Source organism: Curcuma longa, chromosome 4 (assembly GCF_044706935.1).
Source record: "Curcuma longa cultivar G26 ecotype Majalengka, Jawa Barat chromosome 4, ITB_CL_G26_1.1, whole genome shotgun sequence".
NCBI classification, from domain to species: Eukaryota; Viridiplantae; Streptophyta; class Magnoliopsida; order Zingiberales; family Zingiberaceae; genus Curcuma; species Curcuma longa.
In genome coordinates this window covers 1,515,274-1,521,532 of record NC_133864.1, presented here as the reverse complement: position 1 = coordinate 1,521,532, position 6,259 = coordinate 1,515,274, and the positions used below count along the sequence as shown (strand labels likewise).

The window sequence follows — 6,259 nt, the reverse complement described above, 5'->3', positions numbered from 1 at the left end:
TGTTGGTCAGTTGAGCCGGTTCCAGTCAAACCCAGGACCGAGACACTGGAAGGCAGTGAAAAAGATTTTTAGATATCTGAAGGCGACGACAGATTATTGTCTCTGTTTCAAGGATCAGATATGAGCCTGAAGGGCTATTCAGATGTAGATTGGGTTGGGAACCTGGATGATAGAAAATCCAAATCAGGTTATGCGTTCTTGCTGAATGGTGGTGCCTCCTAGAACAGCAAGAAACAGGCTTGTGTAGCCTTGTCAACTATGGAAGCTGAATATGTGGCATGTTCAGCGGCTGTGCAAGAAGCAGTCTGGTTGAGAAGGTTCCTGAAGCATCTGAAGATTGTTGATGACAGTGGGAGTCCAGTTACTGTCTATTATGACAGTCAAGCTGAAATAAATTTAGGGTTGAAATTTTTATATAAAAATTAAGTTGAAATAACTTGTTTTGGATCATCATGTAATTTTAGCTTAAATTATTGCATCATGTAATTTCAAACATTCTACAATTGTCAAATTTGATCAACAATTGAATCTTGACTAGAAAATTTTATAATCATGAATTTGTTAAACTTAAATTCTAAGACTACAAATAGACTCTTTCAAAATAATTTAATCATAAATAGTCCATTAAGTAGGGTTGACCAAATTTACTAAATGGTCATTTTTTTCACACTACAAGAATTCCTGAGATTAGTGATAGAATTTTCCATCGCTAATTCTTGGACAAAAATTTTTTCCGTCCAAAAATTAGCGATGAAAATATTTTTGATCGATAATTTTTTAAAATTTTGACGGTGCACCTGTTAATTTTCTAATTTAAATCCTATTTATATCCAACTTTCCATCTAATATTCAAAATTACAATTTACGTACAAACCATCGATGATACATTTAACATTCACAAATCATGATACATTCAACATTCACAAGCTCATCCACAATAACAACAAAATTTCTTTCAACGACAAAATCTCATTTATCAACAAAGCAACATTAAAAAATAAAGCATATGTTTAACAACAAAGCAATATTTAAAAATAAATATATGGTTCAAAAATAATAGATTCATCATTTTCATCACAAAATCAAACACATATATGGTTTAAATCCATCAAAAACTAGTACATTCATCATCATCACATCTCATCATTCATTCTATAACAAGTACAATACAATAGATTATTAAAACAATAAGCACATAGTTCAAACTTCATTACATTTTCTATTTTGAAAGAATTCTGCTCATATATGAATCTAAAGTTAAAATAAATATATGCAAAATCAAAACTACTTATTAAAATAATGCACAAACTGATAAATATAAATTTAATATGTTTTAAAAGAATATATACATTAAGAATAGAATATAGTATCAAATTTAATTTTTCAAATATTGATCTTTTATTTACATTGTTCCTGAAAATATGTAATATAACTAGAGCTATATATAGTATCAAAATTAATAGAATTATTTTACATATTTTATGAGTGATAAATAAAAAAAAACTAAATTAAAAGTCAATGCTCCTCAAAAGAACTATTGTTATTATGAGTCATAGCGTTCTAGTCTTGAATCTTTTGTGAATTAAAATCATGTAGTGTTAAAAAAGGATTCATTAATAGCAAGCAAGATATGAATTCTTGTATTTGCTGCCGTCTTGACCAGATCTTCCATCGACTACTTTAATGTCATGACACGATCTCTTAATTCTTGATTTTCTTATTTTAATACTTGTACTTTAGTAGATGAATAACTTTCTCCCCCACTAATAAAAATTTGGTCTCCAAATTTCGTTATTTGTTAACAGTCCATACTAACAACAACCATCTACTTCTTACTCCACCAGGTAATTAGATTCCCACCAACAAGTGTACAGTATCGCTAACCCACAGTAACTCCCAGCTGATTCTTTAACTTTGTTCCTAAACCGGATCTAACCAAAATCAAGTACATTTACCAATTTTTTTTTTATAGCACTATAGTCCATAGAGGTCATTATAATTACCATCACCATCACAGAAACATTCATCACTGTTACTATTAATATCAACCCAGATTTCATTTAGAATATCAATATCACTCCTGATCCATACTAAAGAACAATATTAGCACACTAATATGATTCTATCAAAGCAGTACTACGTTGACATTTAAGGAATACATTTCATGTATCACAATCCCGTAAAGATCACTTTTGACTTATATTATCTAGAACAATCTCACTTGAATGACAACATCGTTTGACTTCCAACAAGGAAATCCTTTACCTTGCTCCACAAATCATCCCAACCATGAATACAATCACATTTTTAGTAACCCTAATTTAAGCAATCATATCCTCAAATTTTTATCAATTCTAAAATTAAATCCACTTATCCTCAAACACAACCTCCACATCCCTATCATATACCTTGATTATATATTCAAATCAATCTCCTCACAACCAGTCTTGTATGACTAATATTCAAAAATATCCAACTAAGTCACTATCTGTCACATCCTAGATTAACCAATCAATAGAATTTTTTTTTTTCAATGTCAATCTTTGGCCTCTTTAATCACCCGGAGCTAACATTAAAACAAAATCGGACCAACCACATTAACTACTATAAATTTTTATTAACTTAATTAGTCCACTAATTAAACCCTTCATTAACTTATTCAATTATGAATTAAGTCATCTAACTTCAGTGAACCATTGGTTACCTTCTTTCTTTTCTCTCACTTTCATGTATCAGGTTATCCATCCCAACTTTATCCAACAGTAATCCGAATTGTATCACCACTTCAATAGATCAAGTCATCCTTTATTGATATGTTGAAAAAAATCCAATAAATACGCAAGGTAACATTCCCTCGTAGATAATAAATCTGAATTAAGCTAAAATGCACGATCTTGAATTAAAGTCTCTAGTCAAAAGAGAATGATACAGGAGCCTCTAGCAACGCATATTTATGATGCAAAATGTAAGATCATAAATCAGATATCACCTAAATCCTAACCAAACACCACCACAACAGTCATATCTGTTAAAAGTTTTACCAACAATATTACAAACCGTATCAAATTTCTAAATTAAACTTTTACCTGTTGCTGTCTGGAGATGTTCTGCCACTGCTTAGTCCCATAATCGGATCATAATACGACTTCGAAAATCCATAAACCTCGAAACGCAAAATCACAAATCCACAAGCCGAAAAGAAAGTAAAACTCAGCTCTGATACCACTAAATTGTTACGCCCCGGGAGACAGCTTGCCGAGAGATTTCGGCAGCATCTCCCCTGTAACAATTCACTTTCCCTGAATACCAGTATAACGAAGCCTACATGGCCACAATAAGGCCTACACGATCAAAATCCACACATGTCCAAATAGGTAATATTTACTAAACATTATGAAATAAGTCCACTACCAATAAGTATAATATGCACCGCAATCTAGAACCGTATATGACCAATCCATACGACATAAAAACAGGTCCTGACACAATAGACTCCGAAAATATAAGCAAAAGCAAAATAAGCAAATGCCACCCTACGAAGGACTAGCAGCGCGGCTCTCCAGACAGACGTCAACCTGAAAAGAATAACATCAACGGGGTGAGTTCAAACGAACTCAACGGGTATCGAGTAGACATGTATCAAATAACTAGCAGACAGAAATAGAAATACCGGTAGAAAAATGACAAGAAGGAAAATCTAAATTCATGTGTAAACGTACTCACCAGACATGCTAACGATATACTCATAAGTAACCTGATCACTAACCAATCCATACGATCCCTGTATATACATATCCAACATATGCAAATAATCTGAAAGTAACCATATCACCAAAGAATCCCTATATCATGCACAAGTATAAAAACCTATCCTGGTCACCCCTGCTACCCATCTGATCCTTACATACCAAAGTGCGGTCGCGTGGGTCCTCAATAATAAATGTCCGTCAGATCCATCACCGAGATGTGAGGTCGCGTGGGAACTATGCCCGTCAGATCCATCACACTCGAAGGGTGAGGTCGCGTGGGAACTGAATATGCCCGTCAGATCCATCACCGATAGGTGAGGTCGCGTGGGAACTGAATATGCCCGTCAGATCCATCACCGATAGGTGAGGTCGCGTGGGAACTAAATATGCCCGTCAGATCCATCACCGATAGGTGAGGTCGCGTGGGAACTAAATCTGCCCGTCAGATCCATCACCACTAGGTGAGGTCGCGTGGGAACTAAATATGCCCGTCAGATCCAGCACTGGTATGTGAGGTCATATGGGTAGGGGTATAACCGCTGTGCACTCTGACGTCATCGCTAATGCGTGACCGAATGGACAGTATGCTGGCCAGCATGTCACTATATCAACATGGTATCTAACCCTAGTACAGGTAACCACATCCAATCTATAATGCACACTACACTAATACTAAAGTGGTATAAAGTCATATGTCTAGCATGTGCATCGGAAAATATGATGTATCACAATCAATCAGTAGTATATAGAAAGTATCACACGATATACAGTCAAATGAATAACAGATAAATAATCAAATCATAGGTATCAAACAAAATCGGTATAAACTGAAAATATACTATCACTGGCAGCAAGAAATAAATACATGTCTACACAGGCATATCTATAAATAGATAAGTCAGAGACAAGATACCCGCCTTCCGAAAGTAGTCGGTGTCCAACACCTCTGTCCAGAAGTCCGGTTCAATGTCCTGTAATTAGAATAACCAACCATACAATGCTTACTAATATTATATTAAATTAACAATAATTAAACCCCATAATTTAATCCACTAATTCCAACCAACTCCGTTTACCCCGACTAACCTAACCCAATTTGGATTCATTACATCCGGATCCATGATCTATAATAGATTCAACCATAATCATCCGACCGAATCTTACAACAAGGCAAACTATCCTGAGTAAATCAAACCATTACGACAGTGACTACAATTGTGTTTGCGATTCTAATGTCAGAAGTAATAATTAGAGTATGTAGAAATTATTCTGTGATCATTTCAGTATAAATAGCATATCACTACTACAACCTTTAAAGGAGATTCAGGCCAACCAATCAACTACTATTAATTCTTCTTAGCACCGATTGGTCTCATCTATCTAAGACGTGTTCACTAGGATCAAGCTGTAATTATCCTCATTCATGTTTGCAACATTAAGGTTTCTTAGCTCCAACTAATTTCATTTAAACAAAAGTGAAAGAAACAAGACTTAGGTTAATTTATCTGTAATCTACCATCTAATCAAAACTTAGCCTCAACCATTCCAACAAAACATATACCAAACCGTAACCCCGCAAATTTAGCAAAACCACAACCAATCCTTACCTCAAATCAAGCCTTAGCAGCAAGCTCAAGCTTCGGTCCTTCCACCACAGTCCATGCCACCAAGAACCTCAGATCTATGCCTAATCAAGCCCTAAAACCAAGCTTCGGTTTTCTCCTTTCTTCTCTGCCGAACAAGAACAACTCACACCCATGAGCTGTGGAAGACAAATCAATCTACAAATCTAAAGGGATTCAAGCTATTCACAAAATCTAACCCAATATCAACAAATCTTGATCTCTACATCCACATTTAAGGAAATTTACCTAATTCAGAACCCTTAGCTTAACGGCGGCGGGCCAAGCAGAAGTTGCTCGGGCAGCTTGAGGAAGAAGGCGGTGAACAATGACGACAAAGCAAGTGGCAGCGGCAAAGGCTCGTGCGAGGGAGGCGGCGGCAGCGCGCGTCGCTGAGCAGGGCAAGCGGCGGCGGTAGAGGCTCGCAGGAGGAAGGTGGTGGCGGCGTCGGCGTCGCTGAGCAGGGCAAGGGAGGCGACGGCAGTGAGGACTCGATCGACCGGCAGTAGGCAGCAAGTGAAGAAGGGAAGAAGGGGAGAAGGGGGCGGCGGCGGCAAGGTGGAGGCGCGCGTCGGGCAGAGGAGGGCGCCGCGCGGAGGAAGAAAATAGGGAAATCGCGAGTTTTAGTTTTAAAGAGGGATGAATAGTAACCTAAACCGGTTAAACCCAAATCGGCGCCATTAAACCAAGTTTACTAGGCTAAACCCAATTAAAAACCTAGGATTTATTAATACGAGTGAACCGGTTACTGTAGCGAACCAGATTCAACTTTGGTTCGCTTGGTTTATTAGTCAAACGGTCTCCGATTTGATCCAAACAAATTTTGTTTGGTTCGTCTTCGCGAGACGGATTTGTTCGTACCAGAATCGAAATTTTCCGGTATCTTAC

The 6,259-nt window shown here is 36.7% G+C and overlaps 1 long non-coding RNA gene across 1 annotated transcript; it reads right to left on the bottom strand.

Annotated features, from left to right (window-relative positions):
• Positions 1–3,408: 3,408 nt before the first annotated feature.
• Positions 3,409–5,946, bottom strand: LOC141826037 (uncharacterized). Its single transcript, XR_012601601.1, has 4 exons — positions 5,621–5,946; positions 5,357–5,480; positions 4,667–4,720; positions 3,409–3,575 (listed from the first exon to the last, which is right to left on the bottom strand). It is a non-coding gene; the product is annotated as an uncharacterized LOC141826037 (long non-coding RNA).
• Between the last annotated feature and the right edge of the window lie 313 nt (positions 5,947–6,259).